Source organism: Oryctolagus cuniculus, chromosome 10, assembly GCF_051225735.1.
Source record: "Oryctolagus cuniculus isolate XC-2025 breed Fujian yellow rabbit chromosome 10, ASM5122573v1, whole genome shotgun sequence".
In the NCBI taxonomy this organism is placed as follows: Eukaryota; Metazoa; Chordata; class Mammalia; order Lagomorpha; family Leporidae; genus Oryctolagus; species Oryctolagus cuniculus.
In genome coordinates this window covers 108,863,202-108,880,968 of record NC_142876.1, presented here as the reverse complement: position 1 = coordinate 108,880,968, position 17,767 = coordinate 108,863,202, and the positions used below count along the sequence as shown (strand labels likewise).

The window sequence follows — 17,767 nt, the reverse complement described above, 5'->3', positions numbered from 1 at the left end:
TAGAATTACCACTGCAAACTTCTCTCCAACTCTCCCTGAAAATGCAGTTACCCCACTTTTTTTCTGTTATGTTCCCGTGGTCAAAATCCACCTGTCCTTGCCCTATTTAGCCATCTGGGATTCCTCAACAGATTTCTTTTAAAAATAGATATTCTATATAGTTTGTCCCCATGTAATATTGTATAAAGCAGGAGTCTGTTAAATTAGGCATGGCTGTGTTTTGTTAGAGTATCATATCACATCATATACAAATGCATCTGTTTAAAAATATTTTATGCCGGCGCCGCGGCTCACTAGGCTAATCCTCCGCCTAGCGGCGCCGGCACACCGGGTTCTAGTCCCGGTCGGGGCGCCGGATTCTGTCCCGGTTGCCCCTCTTCCAGGCCAGCCCTCTGCTGTGGCCAGGGAGTGCAGTGGAGGATGGCCCAGGTGCTTGGGCCCTGCACCCCATGGGAGACCAGGAAAAGCACCTGGCTCCTGGCTCCTGCCATCGGATCAGCGCGGTGCGCCGGCCGCAGCGCGCCGACCACCGCGGCCATTGGAGGGTGAACCAGCGGCAAAGGAAGACCTTTCTCTCTGTCTCTCTCTCTCACTGTCCACTCTGCCTGTCAAAAAAATAAAAATAAAAAAAAAAAAAGAAAAGAAAAAAAAATATTTTATTTTTACTCGCGAGGCAGAAACAGAGAAAAAGAGGAAAATACCCTCCATCACTGTTTCACTTGTCAAATGCCTGTGCTAGCCAGCGCTGAGCCAGACTGAAGCCAGCAATTCAGTCTGGGTCTCCCATGTGGGTGTCAGGGACTCAAACAAACACTTGAGCCATCATCTGCTGCCTCCCTGGGTGAGTATTAGTAGCAAGCTGGATTGGAAAGCAGAGCAGGACTTGAGCCAGGCACTCCAGTATGGGATGCGGGCATCCCAAGGATTGTCTGTTGTTGTTTTTTTTTTTTTTTTTTTTTAAGGATTTTATTTATTGATTTGAGAGGTAGAGTTATAGACAGAGAGAAAGGTCTTCCATCTGCTGGTTCACTCCCCAAATGGCAGCAATGGCCCATTCAAAGCCAGGAGATCCTTCCAGGTCTCCCACACAGGTGCAGGGGCCCAAGAACTTGGGCCCTCTTCTACCGCTTTCCCAGGCCATAGCAGAGAGCTGGTTCGGAAGTTGAGCAGCTGGGACTCGAACCGGTGCCCATATGGGATGCTGGTGGTGCAGGCAGAAGATTAACCTACTGCACCACAGCACCAGCCCCCCAAGTGTTGTCTTAAACTTGACACCAACACTCTGCCTATATGCATGCCTCTCAGTCTCTAACAATGCTGACTACTTGGGTTGTTTACGAATTTTATAACAAAGAATGCTTCATGGAACATCTTCCTATATTATGAAATGTTGTCATGTTCTCCAGTCTATTTTTCTGAAAAGTTTCTTCTTAAAATTACTGGGTTTGAGGTATGGAATACAGCTTTTCCAGGCTGCTTAAACACTCGATCACATTGGCTTTCACCGGGCCGTTAACAGTTACCATGCTTGCTGGTCGTGAGACGTTTTGTGTTTGATCTTTCTGAAGCTTGCATTCACAAAGCCTTGTGGACAGCCTCCAAGTGAACACGCCCTAAGCTGGGTTCTTTACGACAAGTGATGTTTGGCCAAGGCTCTCTGTTATCATTGAATAAGCAAACAGAACTGAGTTCCATGTGTACCACAGCATTATTAGCAAGCCTGTGGACTTAGTACCTCTGCCTACATTCAGACTAGGAAATGAGTGTTGAATGCAGGTCAGAAGTACAAAGGAGGGCCATGTCCCTGGAGTTTGCTTTTGATCTCAGTATGTGTAAAGCATGGGAAGGAAGAGAGGACCACCACTAAGAAACAATAAGCTCTTGAGATTTTGTGCCAGATTAGAAACATTGTTATGTGAACCTTGCTGAACTCCTAGGAGTGAGTATAACTCATTTGGGCCCGACACATCCAATTTCTGGATTTTAAAGGAATAAGAATGACCCAGTGTTCTTTGTATTGATGCTTTATTTTTGTTATCGGTTTTAAGCGTTATTTATTTATTTGAAAAGCAGTGTGACAGAGAGAATTATCTTCCATGTGCTGGTTCACATGGCCGCAACAGCCAGAGTTGGGCAGGCTGAAACCAGGAGCCTGGAACTGCATTCAGGTCTCCCACATGGGTGGCAGGGGCCCAAGTTCTTGGGCCATCCTCTGCTGCTTTCCAAGGCACATTAGCAAGGAGCTGGATGGGAAGCAGAAGAGCTGATACTCCAACTTGTGCTCCTAAGGAACGCTGGCATTGCAAGTGGTGGCTTAACCCAGTGCACCACAATATCAGCTCCAGTTTTCTTTGTGTTTGAAATGTATTAATTGCACCAGTAAAAGCAGTAGTTTTTTTTTTTAAACTGAAGGAGATGTTTATTTGCTCTGAAATAGGTTTCCAGAGGGGAACATGATAGTTTTGGGGACCTTGATTCTGGTGTTCTGTATTCATTTAGGGCACCCAGACCTGAGACCAGCATCTGGGGTATGAAATGAGCTTAATGCTCTAGGTGTTACCTTTCTGTGATTTGGAAGAACTGTAACTCATCAAACTTTTACACCTAATTGTTTTGATGTTCGGCCCTAATCTATGGTGACATCCTCTTTTGTCCTTCATTTCTGAAATCCCCACCCTTCTGTTTCATGTTGGTGAAGTTCTATGATGGCCCCATACAATGAGGGACAAGAGATGGAAGACAGCGCTGCTACTGTTTCGTGTCCTGCTTACCAGGGAGTGGTCCTGTGTTTAGGTTCATGAGGTTAAAAGGAGGTGAACGTTCCTTCACTTTTGGGCAGCAGTTACCAGATGAGAACCGATTCAGGGAGGTCATGGCCATCAGGACTCAGCCTGCCGTTGTGTGTCTGCCTCGTGCTAGAGTTCTGTTAACTGCTCTCCTGCCTGCCTGAGTTACCCAGTAGAACACTACTGTCCTATAATGTCAGACATTCTCCTGGAATTACTTCTCAATTAACTTTCCCGGCATTTAATCATCAAAAACCCTACTTAGTGTCTAGGCAGTGGACGAAAGTGCCTGATGGGATTCCTTTTATTGGCAATAAGATGAAGTCCCTTGGAGCCCTACTGAATCGATTCTCATTAGACATTGATTCCTGGGCCGGGAGTTCAGCAGATTGTTGCTGCTGTGTTGCAGTGTGCATTCAGATGGCCTTTGTAGATAAATGCAAACTTAATGGACTCCAGACCCGGAATCTTGAATGTCTTCAGTCCGTAAAGTTTTATCTCAGAGGAGAGAGAGAATATGAATATGTGTGCTTGTGTTGTCATTGTCACGTGGTTCAGGGAAAAGAGAGAGGAACCAGGGTAGTTGGGGGCATAAATGAGAGCTGTCTGTTCACACTGACATCATACAAAATCAAACAAAAAAGAAATTGAGAAGAAGAATTTGAAAGTACCATGTAGTGAGGGCTGGTGTTGGGGTGTTGAGGGCTACGCTGCCACCACTGCACCGGCATCCCCTGTAGGCATCCGTTCATGCCCTGGCTGCTCCACTTCCAATCCAGCTTCCTACTGTTGCGCCTGGGAAAGCAGTGGAGGATGACCCAAGTCCTTGGGCCCCTCTAGCCACATGGGAGTTGAAGAAGAAGCTCCTGGCTTTGGTCTGGCCCATTCCTGACCTTTGACAGCCATTTTGGGATATTAAATCTTTTTCTGTAACTCTGCCTTTCAAATATATAAAACAAATTAAAAAAAAAAAGAAAATACCATCCAGTGTGGTTTGGAACTACTGAAAATCTTGCTATAGGAGACTCCTACATTACTAGTTGAAAGTTTACACTCTTATTCCATCGATGGAGAACAATGTGACCATAACATTAACATTGCAGCCTATAATCTAGTGATTTCATCTCCAAAAATTATCCTGAGGATGTACTTCAGACTCTTCAAATGATAGATGTTTGAGGTTGTAATTGTAATCTTGTTCAAAATGTATACTAATAAGATATCAGGAAGATAAAATATGGTATATGCTGATACTGGGGTGCCATGTTGTAAAACAATGCAGAAGTATTCTATAGTTATATTTAAAGATCTCTAAGATATAGTAGGTAAAATACAAACTCCAAGACTATGTAATGATCAAATTTATCTTGAAAGGGACAAAAATGCAGAAGGAGGGAGGAAGAGAGAATAAAGTGGAAGAGAGATTCTGCAGATGTATAAGATATCTCTGGGTGGCCAACATTGTGTTGTAGTGGGTAAAGCCGCCACCTGTGATGCTGGCATCCCATATGGGTACTGGTTTATGTCCTAGCTGCTCCACTTCTGATCCAGTTTCTTGCCAATGACCTGAAAAAAGCAGCAGGAGATGGCCCAAGTGCCTGGCTCCTGCCACCCTTGTGGGAGACCCAGATGAAGCTTCTGTCTGGCCAGGCCCTGATGGTTGCTGCCATCTAGAGAGTTAACCAGTGGGTGTAAGACCTCTCCCCCCCCCCCCTCCTCTTCCCTCCCCTCTCTCTGTTCCCGCTCTGTCTCTCTGTAACCCTTTCAAGTACATAAATAAATCTTTTAAAAAAGTGTATTCGGAAGATTATACTAAAACACATAACCTTTACTGTGGGGAGAAGAATTGGGTAGCCAAAGGACAAAATTAGGAAAAGACTTTGCACTGTAAGGCTTTTTATGCCTTCTAATTTTGAAACATGCCGCTTTAAAACCTCTGCAAAGCATTTTTAATGGAGCATAGGAAACATGCCTTACGGTCACGATGCCTTGTGTTGGGAGAATACTAAGGGTTCATCAAAAGTTTACTTCCCCTTCCCTGACGCTAACATAATGTGTATAATGTGTGTAAGTTTGCGCTTTTCCATCTAGGCAGAGCACTGTGAGAAATGCTCATTTTTACATTTTCGGTCCCTGTGTAGCTCTGAAACTGTAAACACATCTGAGAACAAGTAGACTCCATGAACGCTTGGCTGGAGCGTAATCCTTCTGCATGGGTGAGGCGGGATTTGATAATGTGTTGGACTTCTGTGAGTTTCGCAAGGTGTTGACTGGGGAACCTGGAGAGAGTCACAGTGATGGTTTGGCTGAACCCCTTTTCCCCTTGAGGAAGGACAGTCCAGAGAAACACAACTGTGCTTCAGTCTGCCACTAGGAATAATGCCTGGCTGGTTCTAGTTTTTTTTATTACCTGTAGAATATATTTGTGGTTCATGCAATCACAATTACCCCTGTGCGTCTACCTTGATTACAAATGCCTCTCTCTGTTTTAAATAAGAGCTTCATCACTGAGCAGAAGGAGTTGGGGAAGTGCCTTCTACTCATTAACCCGAAGGGCTTCAAGATGTTCAAGAACTTAGACTCATTTAAAATTGTCCAGTCAATTAAAAACGCAATCAAAAGAAAGCTTCAGGTTAAAGAACACGAAATATAAAATAGTAATGAAACCTTGAAATTTGAGTTACTGTTGAATAATGATTCTTACAATAGTACAACTTAACATGATGTCAGAAATCATTTCTAAGAAGAGAATAGTGTCTAAAAATCATTCATAATTGAGATATAAAGGATACAATCCTTTTATCCCATGGGGGAGGAGGCAGAATTACATAAGCATATCTCTAGATATTATTTTTTGTAAGGATTGAGAAAATAGCATTCAGTGGTTTAAAAATATGAAAGCATTCAGTGGCTTAAAGATAAGCTAAAAAACATTTAAGAGTTGAAATACTGTATTTGAATCACCAAAGAAACAGAATAAGATCAAAGGAAACTTTGATTTCTAGAGGAAATGACACTGGGGGAGGGGTGGGTAGCAGAGAGGAGAGCAGCCCTGGGGCACCTGTCCAAATGGCAGGAAGACATCAAAAACCTCATCCCGGCAGCTGTGAATCCGTTACACCTGCTTGTTAATAATCATAATAATAAAGACCTTCAAATTTACTTTTAAAAAGTCAATGGTATTACCAGAGACCCAGCTAGATGAGGTGCTATAGAAAGGATAAAGGAGTGAGTGATGTTGACGGGCAGACTTTTATGATAGGCTGAGGTTTCCCCACCCAGTCCCTAAGCCTGCGTCAGTGTGCAGCCCCATCCTGCGGGGCTTAGGTTGTGGAAAATGACCCATTTGACTTTCAGGAAGGGAATTCTCCTGATGGGCCTAACCACACAAGCCCTTTACAGAGTTTTTTTTTGCCTTGATGAGATGGAAAGAAAGAGGGTAGAAGTGGGACAGGGACTCGGTCCCTGGGTGGGTCACAGTGCTCTGAGAAGCCACAGGGCAGGGATCTAAGAGCCCCTCCCCTCTGAGGCAGCCCCAGCCAACATCTGGATGAGAACAGGAGCCTCCGTCCTCCGTCGAGGGAGATGGATTCTGCAGCAGCATGAGGGACCTTGGACGGGAACCTTGCCCTGGCTGAGTCTCCCGCAGGAGGGCGCAGATGGCCGTCACCTCAATTTCAGCTTTATGAGACTCCAGACAGAGGAGCCAGCTGAAAGGCGCCGGGATCCTGATCCAGGGAAACCATGGGATAATTAGTTTAGCAGCAAATGCTTGTGTTACTGCCAAGGTTCTGCCACCATGGTAGAAAACTAATGCCGTTTGTCTGTCCCCCCAGTAGTTGATTCTAAAGAAGAAATCTGCAGTGGTGCTATTAAGGCCAGGCAAGTGGAATTCAAGCAAAAAGCATTCAGTGAGACAAAGTAGGCTTTTTGCTACTTAAATTTACTCTATACATATATTAAATAACATTAAAATAATCTCAGTGTCTCAATTTAAATAGTAAGACACAAGACAGATGATCAGCTGGGGACAGGTGCACACAGGTCAAATCAGCATAAGGTAGATAGAGCTGTGTTGCTACTGCAGAGTGGATAAAAGAATATAGTTGGGAGCTCGCTCTGCAGTTCGGTGACTGGTCCTCCTGGTTTGGCCTCAGTGGGCAGATCTGAGGACCCACAGCTCCCTTGGCACAAGAAGAACTCTAGGCAGGTTTCAAATTCCTAGCAAAGGGCAGCCGTCTCTGGACTCAGATCACTGTTAAACTTGCCTTGTCCTAGACTGAGCGACATGCCTGCGAGAACCAACAGGTGGCTCTAGGGCGCTGAGGTTCTCATCCCTGGATCCTGTGCAAGTCCACCAGTGTGGGAGCCCGGAGACCAGTCCTACTCCCTTCTGGTGGCAAAGAGGCCTGAGCTCAATGTATCCAAAAGACAGAGGCAACAGAACCAGGTCTGTACGATACACAGACGCTGGAGTCGACAACTCTAGAATATATAAAACATACTTACCATGTTAAAGGAACTTGGGATATTAAGACAGGGATAAAGAGCAGTCTCAAAGCAAACAAAAATAATGCAAATTGAGATGCACAGTAATTTAAATAAAACCCTAACAGTGTGCTAGTATTATATAGCAGGTTAAAGAAAGCTGAAGAAAGAATTGCTATACCATAAGATAATTTGAAAAACAGAAATGAGAACATGACGGAGAGGAGTCAGAAGAGAGAATGGGATGAAGGCTGACTAGAATTGAAAGAAAAAAGGAAAGGAATGGGTTAGAGCAGTATTTGCAGAGAGATTTGCTGAGAATTCGCCACAGCTGATAAAAAGACCCAAACAGTGTTATTCATGAAGCTCATCACTTCTCAAGGGATAATAAAAATAACTCTGCATCTAGAATATTCACAGCGAGTAGTCACCAAAGAAGCAGAAGCAGGCAGAGGGAATGATTTCATTTATTCCAGTTAGATGCCTATTATCCAAAAATCAAAATATAGCAAGGACTGGTGAGGTTGTGGAGTAGAGGGTACCCTATTACACTGCTGGTGGGAATGCAGATCAGTACAACCATTGTGGAAAACAGTGGGGAGATGCCTCAACAGGACTAAGAATGGTTCTTCCATGTGAATGTGACCCAGGTATCCCACCCGTGGGAATATATCCAAAGGAAGTGAAATCAGGCTAATACCTGCATACTCATTTTTATAACAGCTCTATTCACAATAGCAAATGTGTGGAATCAGCCTAGATGTCCATCAACTGATGAATGGAGGAAGAAAATGTGGTGTATGTACATGATGGAATATTATTGAGCCAAAAAGAAATCGAAATCCTGATATTTGCAACAAAATAGATGGAACTGGAGATTATTATGCTAAGTGAAATAAGCTAGACCCAGAAGGACAAATATCATATTTTTTCTCTTATTTATTAACATTTATGTAGAGAGATTATAAAAATTAGAGAGGCGGGCATGGTGCCACAGTGGGCTAAGCTTCTGTCTGCGGTGCCAGCATCTCATATAGGTGCTGGTTCAAGTCATAGCTGCTCTCTTCTAATCCAGTTCCTTGCTGGTGCACCTGTGAAAGTAGCATAAAGTGGTCCAAGTCCTTGGGCCCCTGATCCAACGTGGGAGACTCAGAAAAAGCTCATGGCTTCAGCCTGGCCCAGCCCCGACTGTTGCATCCATTGGGGAGTGAACCAACTGATGGAAGATTTCTCTCTCTCTAACTTTGACTCTGAAATAAATAAGTCTTTAAAAAATTATGACTTGTTGTGTTATTTGTTGTATAGTTACAAATATTGCTTCACTGAATTAGACCATGTACATCTACGCTTCTTGAGCCATTATGATCATTTTTAGGAATCGCACATTTTATGATAGTAATATGTTTTCCAGGAAAAATGTTGTATATGTGTAAGTATATAATATCTACATATGAAATGAATATTGCAAAATGTTTACAAATTATTAAATCTTAATTTTAAAAATTGCTTTAAAGGACTAGCAACCAGGCTGCTACTTGTTGTCAGTGGCTGAGCAACACTACTTTAAATCGGCTGAGAAGGCCGGCGCCGCGGCTCACTAGGCTAATCCTCCGCCTTGCGGCGCCGGCACACCGGGTTCTAGTCCCGGTTGGGGTGCCGGATTCTGTCCCGGTTGCCCCTCTTCCAGGCCAGCTCTCTGCTGTGGCCAGGGAGTGCAGTGGAGGATGGCCCAGGTGCTTGGGCCCTGCACCCCATGGGAGACCAGGAAAAGCACCTGGCTCCTGGATCCTGCCATCGCATCAGCGCGGTGCGCCGGCCGCAGCGCGCCGGCCGCCGCGGCCATTGGAGGGTGAACCAACGGCAAAGGAAGACCTTTCTCTCTCTGTCTCTCTCTCTCACTGTCCACTCTGCCTGTCAAAAAAAAAAAAAATCGGCTGAGAAGTAGTGATTGTAAAATTGGTAATCTTTGGTGATGGATTAGACATGGGATCATGAAGAAATCACTTCAAGAATGCCTGTCTGTACTTCTGGGATAGATGAAGATGCCTTCACTGGGATTTAAAAAACTACCAAAGGAAGGGGCGGCGCTGTGGCTCACTTGGTTAATCCTCCGCCTGTGGCACCGGCATCCCATATGGGCTCCGGTTTCTAGTCCCGGTTTCTCCTCTTCCAGTCCAGCTCTCTGCTGTGGCCCTCGAGGTCAGTGGAGGATGGCCCAAGTGCTTGGGCCCTGCACCTGCATGGGAGACCAGGAGGAAGCTCCTGGCTCCTGGCTTCGGATCGGCACAGCGCTGGCCATAATGGCCATTTGGGGAGTGAACCAATGGAAGGAAGACCTTTCTCTCTGTCTGTCTCTCTCACTGTCTAACTCTATCTGTCAAATTAAAAAAAAAAAAAAAACTACCAAAGGAAAGCCAGCTTGGAGGGAGAAGTTCATGCATTTACTTTTGGACAAGTTGAGTGGGAGGTACTTTGAGACATCCAGAAGAAAGTGAGGTTCCTTTTCCAACCTGTCACCCAGTTCATAGTTTCTGTCTTGTCTAAAACCATGTCGTAGGAAGTTGGCCAAATGTCATGGTGAAATTAACTCCTGTCTCTGACAATCTTTTATCCCATAAGAAATGAGATTAGCTTGGTGTAAATTGGTTTTTAGTCATAGCTCAGACACTTAAACCTGAGTGTTTAAGAACCTCATTTTCCTCATCTGCATCATGGTCTTAAATTCACATACCCCACTGTGGTGTTGAATGACTCATGGCAAAGTCATTTCTGGAAGCTTTTTGCTGTGTGGTGTGCCACACCATCGCTGTCCTTTCTTCAAGAGCTCAGTGAAACTGCCTGTTCATTAGCTGTCTTTCTAGAATCTCATCAGGCACTGCTTGCTTTTAAGATTTATTTATTTGTTTACTTGAGAAGCAGAGTTACAGACAGAAGGAGAGACAAAGGTCTTTGATCCACTGATTCACTCCCCAAATGGCCACGATGGCCATAGCTGAGCCAATCCAAAGCCAGGAGCCTCTTCCGGGTCTCCCAGGTGGGTGCAGCTTGAGCCGTCTTCCACTGCTTTCCCAGGCCATTAGCAGAGAGCTGGATGAGCAATGGAGCAGCTGGGACATGAACCTGCGCCCATATGGGTTGCCGGTGCTACTACAGGCAGAGGCTTAGCCCACTATGCCACAACGCTAGCCCCTCAGCTGTTGCTTTCAGACTTCATATTTAAATCAAAAGCCACCTCCTTGTCTCCTGTTTGGAAAGTGGAATGAGATTGGCTTGGTTCAGACCTCTTGGCACTGTCTTCACAAACTGTGGCTTGTGTTCCCAGGTAGAAGTTCTTCTGGGGCCCTGGGATGTGGTTTGGCTTAGTGTGCAATTTGAAGTCAGGAACAAGCACTTCTGTGATTTTTTGTTTGTTTGTTTTAACCAATTTTATCTCATCTTGGGTTTCAGTTTCTTATTTTACTAGAAAATAGTCTGCTCCATAGAGCCAAAGGGGGAATAAAAGATGAAGAGTTCTGATTTTCCCACCAGCGTCTGTCTGTTAGCCCACATTCTACTGTCTGTGCCAAGCTTATTGTTTCATAGTCCTGCTGCCCTAGAATATAATCCCAGACACCGTTTAGCTCAGACGTCGTAAGTCACTCTGAGCTTTTCCATAAACGTTCTTAGAGATTTCTGCCATTTAATTTTTAATACGCTTTTATCTTTAGTATGCACTTCTCAAAACACTTGGGTTTTTTCAATCTTTGGTTGAAATATATGGCCTCACCGGAGCACAGCACTTTGCGCGTGGTAGATATTGCCTGCCTGTTTGTGTGAATGATTGGGTGGGTGAGTGACTCGGGTCATTTTCCATAGAGTCACTTCGCTTACTTGATGAGATATCATCTCCTTTCTTCCTTATCAAGGTCATTCCAATTATATACCAATTGATTTTCGGTTACCTGTTCTACTTCTTTTTAAACTGTATTCCAAAATGAGTCTGATGTTGTTAGTGCATATGTTTTCATAAATTCTAGAAAAAGTAGGCTTTCCTGAGGTCCTTTCCTGGACCTGATGATGCCTCGATTTTGTTTCTTCACTGTTAAGATTCTGACATAGGACCACTTTGTGGCAAAGCTTCTGTCTCCTTGGCATCAGGGGGACTTTATATTTGGTATCTGACCTCCTTTGGGACAGCTGGCATGGTGGAATCCTTCTTTCCATATGGCCTTTGACCCTGAGCCCCTTTTCGGTGTGGTAGCCTCAGGATTCCAAGAACATGAGTGCAAGTGCGAGGGCTCTGGAGCTCAGGCTCAGGCTGATCGACTCTTATATATTCTTTAATATGTATTAATTTTTTTATTTTAAGGGACAGTGAAAATCGGGGGAGGGTGAGAGAGAGAGAGAAAGAGAGAGGGAATGAACCAGCCCTCATTGATTGGTTCACTTCCCCAAAGCCCACAATGGCCTGGTGACTCTGAGCTCAATCCAAGTTTCCCCAGTATGTGCTGCCTCACAGGGTGTTGCACTACCAGGAAGCTGGGGTCAGGAGTGGAGCCAGGACTCAAACCCAGGTACTGCCATGTGGTGCGACCGTGTCCAAGTGGTGTCTTAGCTGCTATGCCACTCCACCTCTTGATGAGTGTTGCTACAAAGAATGGTGGACATATTTAATCTACAATCTGTGCTAAGTCTTACCCATTTTCACCTATTTTCGTAATAGTTGTTGACTGTTTTGGGCTACAGGATTCAGAAATCTAAAATAAGTAAGAGCAGTAGAATTATCAAAATCTTGGCACCCTGTATTTTAATTCGTACATTTTTGTGTTCAGGTGTAGTGCTCTTAGCAGAAAGTCTGCTTCTGGAGTGGTTTGGCAGAGCGGGACTGGTTATTAGCAGTTAGCACAGCTCATGTATTTCGGAAACATTGATGGAGAAACAATGGCCTTATGGGCCCTCGCTTTGGGAGACAGAACAGCAAGGTAATTTTGTCATGGAAGGGTCCGTTTTGTCTGCCAGTGGTTTACGTTGGTGTTGTTTACTAATTGTCAAGTCTGCATGTGATGTCAGTGTATTAAAATAAAACTCAGTTCCCTGGCTTTGGTGTCACGAATAATTGAGAACAGCTAACCTGGCTAAACACCAGAATCATGTAGATAGTTTTTTAGAAAACTAGTATCCCAAGAGTGTCATTTGTTTGAGTGTCATTGGATTGAGGAAGATGGGTATAATTCAATTTGCATTTATTTTTTTCTGCTTCCAAGTGAATCTGATGTCCCTTCAAGAAAGACAAATACTACTTTGGAACAGAGATTGGCTTTTCTTTTCTATAAAGGGCTAGGTAGTGAATGCTGTAGATTTTGAGGGCTGTAAGGTCTCTGTTGGATCCAGTGGACTCTTAAGTGCAGTTGTAGACTTGGGCTTTCTGCACAGTGGTTATGACGCTGATTGGTATGGTTACATTCCACACTGAAGGACCTGGATTGAGTCCTGGCTCCTCTGCTTCTGATCCAGCTTCCTGCTGATTTGCATCCTTGGAGGCAGCAGATGATGGCTCAACTGCCTGAGTCTATGCCACCTGTGTGAGAGATCTGAATCGAATTCTGGGATCCTGGCTTGGTCCTGGCCCAGCCTTGGCTGTCATGGCCATTTGAGGAGTAAACCAGTGGATGAGAGCTATCTCTTCTCTCTCTTTGCCTTTCAAATAGAAAGAAAACAAATAGAAAAAGATAAATGAAGAATTTAAAGTAATCATTGATAAGCTGGGGAAGGATAAGACTTTGGGAGGAAGTGATAACATTGAATTTTCCCACTCTTTGGCCTGGAATGCCTTTGTTCTGTCTTCACTTTTGAAGGGTAGTTTTGCTGGGTATAGAATTCTTGATACAGGAAAATGAGGCTAACCAGGTACTTCTGAGCTTCTGCTGAGTGTGCTGAGATAAATGGGAGTGGATCAGGGTCCACTATAACTGTCTCATTACCTCACTATTGTTAAACTTGGGCTTGTCTGCTGCTTACCACAGCCTCAGTGTCTTTCCCCATTCTTTGGCCTCTAGGATTACTGCTGTTTCTAACAATGTCCAGGGTCAGAAAGTTTTGCTGTGCTCTGCTGTAAATTACAGCAGCCTCACTTGGAAGCAAAAGTGCAGGTTTTCCTGACTTGCCTCCCCTTGCTAGAATCACCAGCTGGCAGAGGCTGTGTGGGGTGGGGTGATGGCAGCAGCCCCAAGCTAAAACACTGCAGATGCCCTCTCAAGTGTAGCAGATTTACTTCAATAAGTGGTGACATATTATGTGCTCTGTTCCATTTCCAGAGTCCTGAAATAGTTGCTTTTGATGTCATTTTTTTTTTTTAGTTTGATCATCACTTTTAGGAGAGAGGATTTGACAAGGTCCTCTCTGTCCCATTCCAGATGTATTGCACTAAAGTGTTTTTAAATTTGTTAAATTTGTACTGATTTGAAAGGGAGGGGAAGAGAGAGAATGAATATGAATGAATGAATTAGAATATATATTGAGGTCTTCTATTCACTGATTCACTCCCCTAATGCCTGCAGCAATCAACGCTAGGTCAGGGCAAAACCAGGAGTCCAGGACTCAGTCCTGGTCTTCTACCTGGGTGGCAGGGACCCAGGGAGTAGAGCCATCACTGTTGCCTCCCAGGGCAGCTAAATTGAGAAGCAGAGCCAGTATTCAGACCCATATGAGACAGAGGCATTTCAAAAGGCAACAGCAGCATCAGATGCCTGCTTCACTAGAGTGTTCTTAATTTGTGGATTGATGCTTTTGTCCCTAGTTAGCATATGAAAAACCTGCTTTTCTCCTGTTACTAGCAATAAAATCTAGCAGAGTTATTGGATCAGGAAGACTTAGTAGATTTTAGCTTAGGGTATTCAAAAGCACCACTAAAACAGCAAATAGATTTTTGTCAAAGAGTAAAGATGTGAGCATTAAACAATTAAGTATTTTTACATAATATCTATGTCATGGCAGGTTGAATGAGTGATAGCAGAGCTCAGTTACATCCATGTATGAAGTAGTTTTTCTTTCGAATCACAGTGCTCCTATCTGGAAATACCTATAGTTGGTGTTTCCTTATCGGCTAAGTATAGTGAAAAATGACTTCTGTGTTCTCTAACCCTACATGTGGACATGTGCTCCTGATGTGAGGTAGAGACAAGGTTGGAAGAGAGAATATTGGGTACACTGGCCAAAGGAGGGATTGGCCTTGGCCTCCTGAGCCTCTCTGTAGTGCATCTGCCATTCCCATTCTCGGAGCTGAATGTCCACTGGTCTTGGCACAGCCCTGGGGATGAGCAGGATGAGCAGGATGAGCAGTAGATGTGACAATGACTGGATGCTCCAGTCCTCATTACTGGCCCAGGGAATGTCTGTCCAGTCGGTGGGTTTGGGTTTTCAATGTAAGTGACAAATGAAACCCACATGTCCCACATTGATTCAGTCCCATATATTGCGTCTCCTAGAGGCCATCACATCCAAAGTGGGAACTAGTTCTCACTGAGCATTTATTCCTGAGACCTTGTAAAAAGCAAGAGACCTATTAATAAAGCAATTATTTAATTTTGCTTAGAGAGACAGTTTAGTAATAGCATGCAGGAAACTTGCTAATGATCTTAAGTTGGATCTATTTCTTTTATATCCTTAATCATCACATTTTAGTCCATCAACAGGTTGACTTGCTCTTTGTTCCTTGTCCCCCAAAAGAACTTTTAAAAACCCATTCAGCTTTGAATTGGATTATCATACGAAGATGGAACTATTCCCACGGTTAAACTAGTGTGACTGACGTACACATCACACCAATGTCAGTGGTGCCACGTGTACTTTTGCGTATTTGACCCAGTTCCAACATAGAATTGGATATCCTGGATCACCAAGTGGTGGTTTAGCTACAACAAGCTCCCAGCAAGGGAATCCAGAGGCTGATGTTGCCTCAAATGGGAGCTTACGTAGCCCTGGTCAGTGCTGGTTTTACACAAGCACTTTTCCTGGAAGCAAGTCATATACTGGAACCTTCTGAATACCAGCGCCTTCCCCCTCGTGTGGACTGTGCTGTGCAGGCAGGACCCTCCAGCTGAGAAGTGGAACTTTGATTGCTGCCACTCTTTTAGCATCAGCTGCATGGAGTGGCGCCTTGCAATCTGCGCACGGCAGTAGTTCCCTCTTCTCATCGAAACCTAAGCTTGGAAAGGTTTCCCTAGTGTGTGTCTGACAGACTCGTGCAAGTTGAATTCTGGAGGGAAATCCAGCCTTTGGAAACTCCTTAGAAGACTGTGTCCAGGGTTGGAATCAAGAACACGTTGCCCACGCGTGTTGTTCTCCAGACAGTTTTCCTTGAGTTCTGCTTTCTGAGGAAGGCAGAAGGGTGCTGGTAGATGGGAACGGACATGGTGGCAGCCCACCCAGAGAGCAGAGAGACCCACACACATTGCCCTGATGGTGACGACTACTCAAGTCTGCTTCAGTCTCAGAGGACTTACCCATGTTTTTTCAACATGTTTTTTTCCTGTTCAATAGGAAAAAGTAAGGCAAAGGAGAATAAGAAGAGAGAAGCAAGGAGAGAGGAACTGGTGTTTCTCTAAAATGAGCTGTTCCTGCCACAGGGGCCCCACTTCCTCTGATGTTCTAGGCGTGCATCCAGGAGAGGGAAGTGCTGAGCTGGGTGATTGAGGCCCAAGGCGAGGGCACTGGCTTTGGGGAGCAAGATCGGCCACACTGCCCTTGTTTCCTTGCTACCGGTCTCTGGAAGGCCTGGGCTTGGATTTTGGATGAACACTTCCATTTATCTAGTTAGGGAGACTATCTTTTAGTCCTATTCCTTAATGGCTGTTCATGGATTTAGCTCCCTCACAAGGAAAAATGTCTTATTCTGGACCATTAGATCAAAAAGGTGGGAATGAAAGGGAATTAAAAGCAAGCGTTACTCTGGCCTCAGAATCAGCCCTTAAGGCATTCGGATCTGGCTGAAAATCCCATGAGAGTATTTCAGGCATGGAAAGCCAAGACACTCTGGCAAAAAAAAAAAAAAAAAAAAAAAATAAATAAATAAATAAATAAATAAGTGATCTCTGCAAGTGAGATCCCAGTGGAAAGAACAGGTCTTCAAAGAAGGAGGTACCTTTCTCTGGAGGGAGGAGAGAACTTCCACTTTGACTATGACCTTGTCTAAATATGATCAGAGCCGGCAAACTCAAAAGGCTTCCATAGCCTTGGCAACTCATGACAAGTACCTAGGGTGATTACTGACGCCATAAACAAGAGTGTCAATTTGTTAAGTCAACAACAGGAGTCACTGTGCACTTACTCCTCATGTAGGATCTCTGTCCTTAATGTGCTGTACATTGTGATTTAATGCTATAACGAGTACTCAAACAGTATTTTTCACTTTGTGTTTTAGTGTGGGTGCAAACTGTTGAAATCTTTACTTAACATATACTAAATTGATCTTCTGTATATAAAGAGAACTGAAAATGAATCTTGGCCGGCGCCACGGCTGAATAAGCTAATCCTCCACCTTGTGGCACTGGCACACCGGGTTCTAGTCCTGGTAGGGGCACCAGATTCTGTCCCAGTTGCCCCTCTTCCAGGCCAGCTCTCTGCTGTGGCCTGGGAGTGCAGTGGAGGATGGCCCAAGTCCTTGGGCCCTGCACCCCATGGGAGACCAGGAGAAGCACCTGGCTCCTGGCTTTGGATCAGTGTGGTGCGCCAGCCGCAGTGCGCTGGCCGCAGCGGCCATTGGAGGGTGAACCAACGGCAAAAGGAAGACCTTTCTCTCTGTCTCTCTCTCTTCACTGTCCACTCTGCCTGTCAAAAAAAACAAAAAACAAAAAACAAAAAACAAAAAAACAAAAAAAAACAGATGGTTATAATAATACCACCAATTTCAGGGCTGTAATGAGGCTCATTCCTAGGAATGACCTGCACACAGCAGTCTCTAAGTAAAAGTGACCAGTTGCTCTGCCTGAAACCTCTGGGCTGCTGGTGTTGTGGCTGTGTTGTCGCTGTGCATTTGCATCGTGTAAGCCACTGATTGGCTATGAAAAGCAGTAACATTGCCTGCCAATCTGCTGGGAAAGCATTCGGCGATAGGGAAAGATCCAGATGCACTCAGGGTTTCATGTTCTTGGGCAGTAGTTTCACTTTTGTACTTATTCAGGGAAGGGTGGGAAGAGAGGCCCCGTAGAGTCCATCCTCATGTGAAAATTCACGTTCATGAAAGGGTACCTGGTGGCTGGTCCAGAGATACTCATCCCCTCTGAGAAGGACTTTGATTGCACTGCACAAAGAGCGAGGTCAGAGGGCTCTGCTGCAGTTACCTTGTAGAAGATGACAGTCTAGGACATTCCCGCTCCCAGGTTTTCTAGTCCTTGGAGCAGGGAGCAAAGGTATCCCTAGGTTTGGGGGAATTGAAACCTCATATTTTAGATCCTTAAGTGCTTAGTGTGGGCTGTGGCTTAGAACCACTGCGTAGGAAGATGGAAGAGAATCTGCCA

General features: G+C 44.6%; 1 protein-coding gene across 7 annotated transcripts in view; it reads left to right on the top strand.

The window, feature by feature from the left end:
• Window positions 1-17,767, top strand: part of MYRIP (myosin VIIA and Rab interacting protein) — a 557,931-nt gene that overhangs the window by 332,133 nt on the left and 208,031 nt on the right. The window lies entirely within an intron of this gene.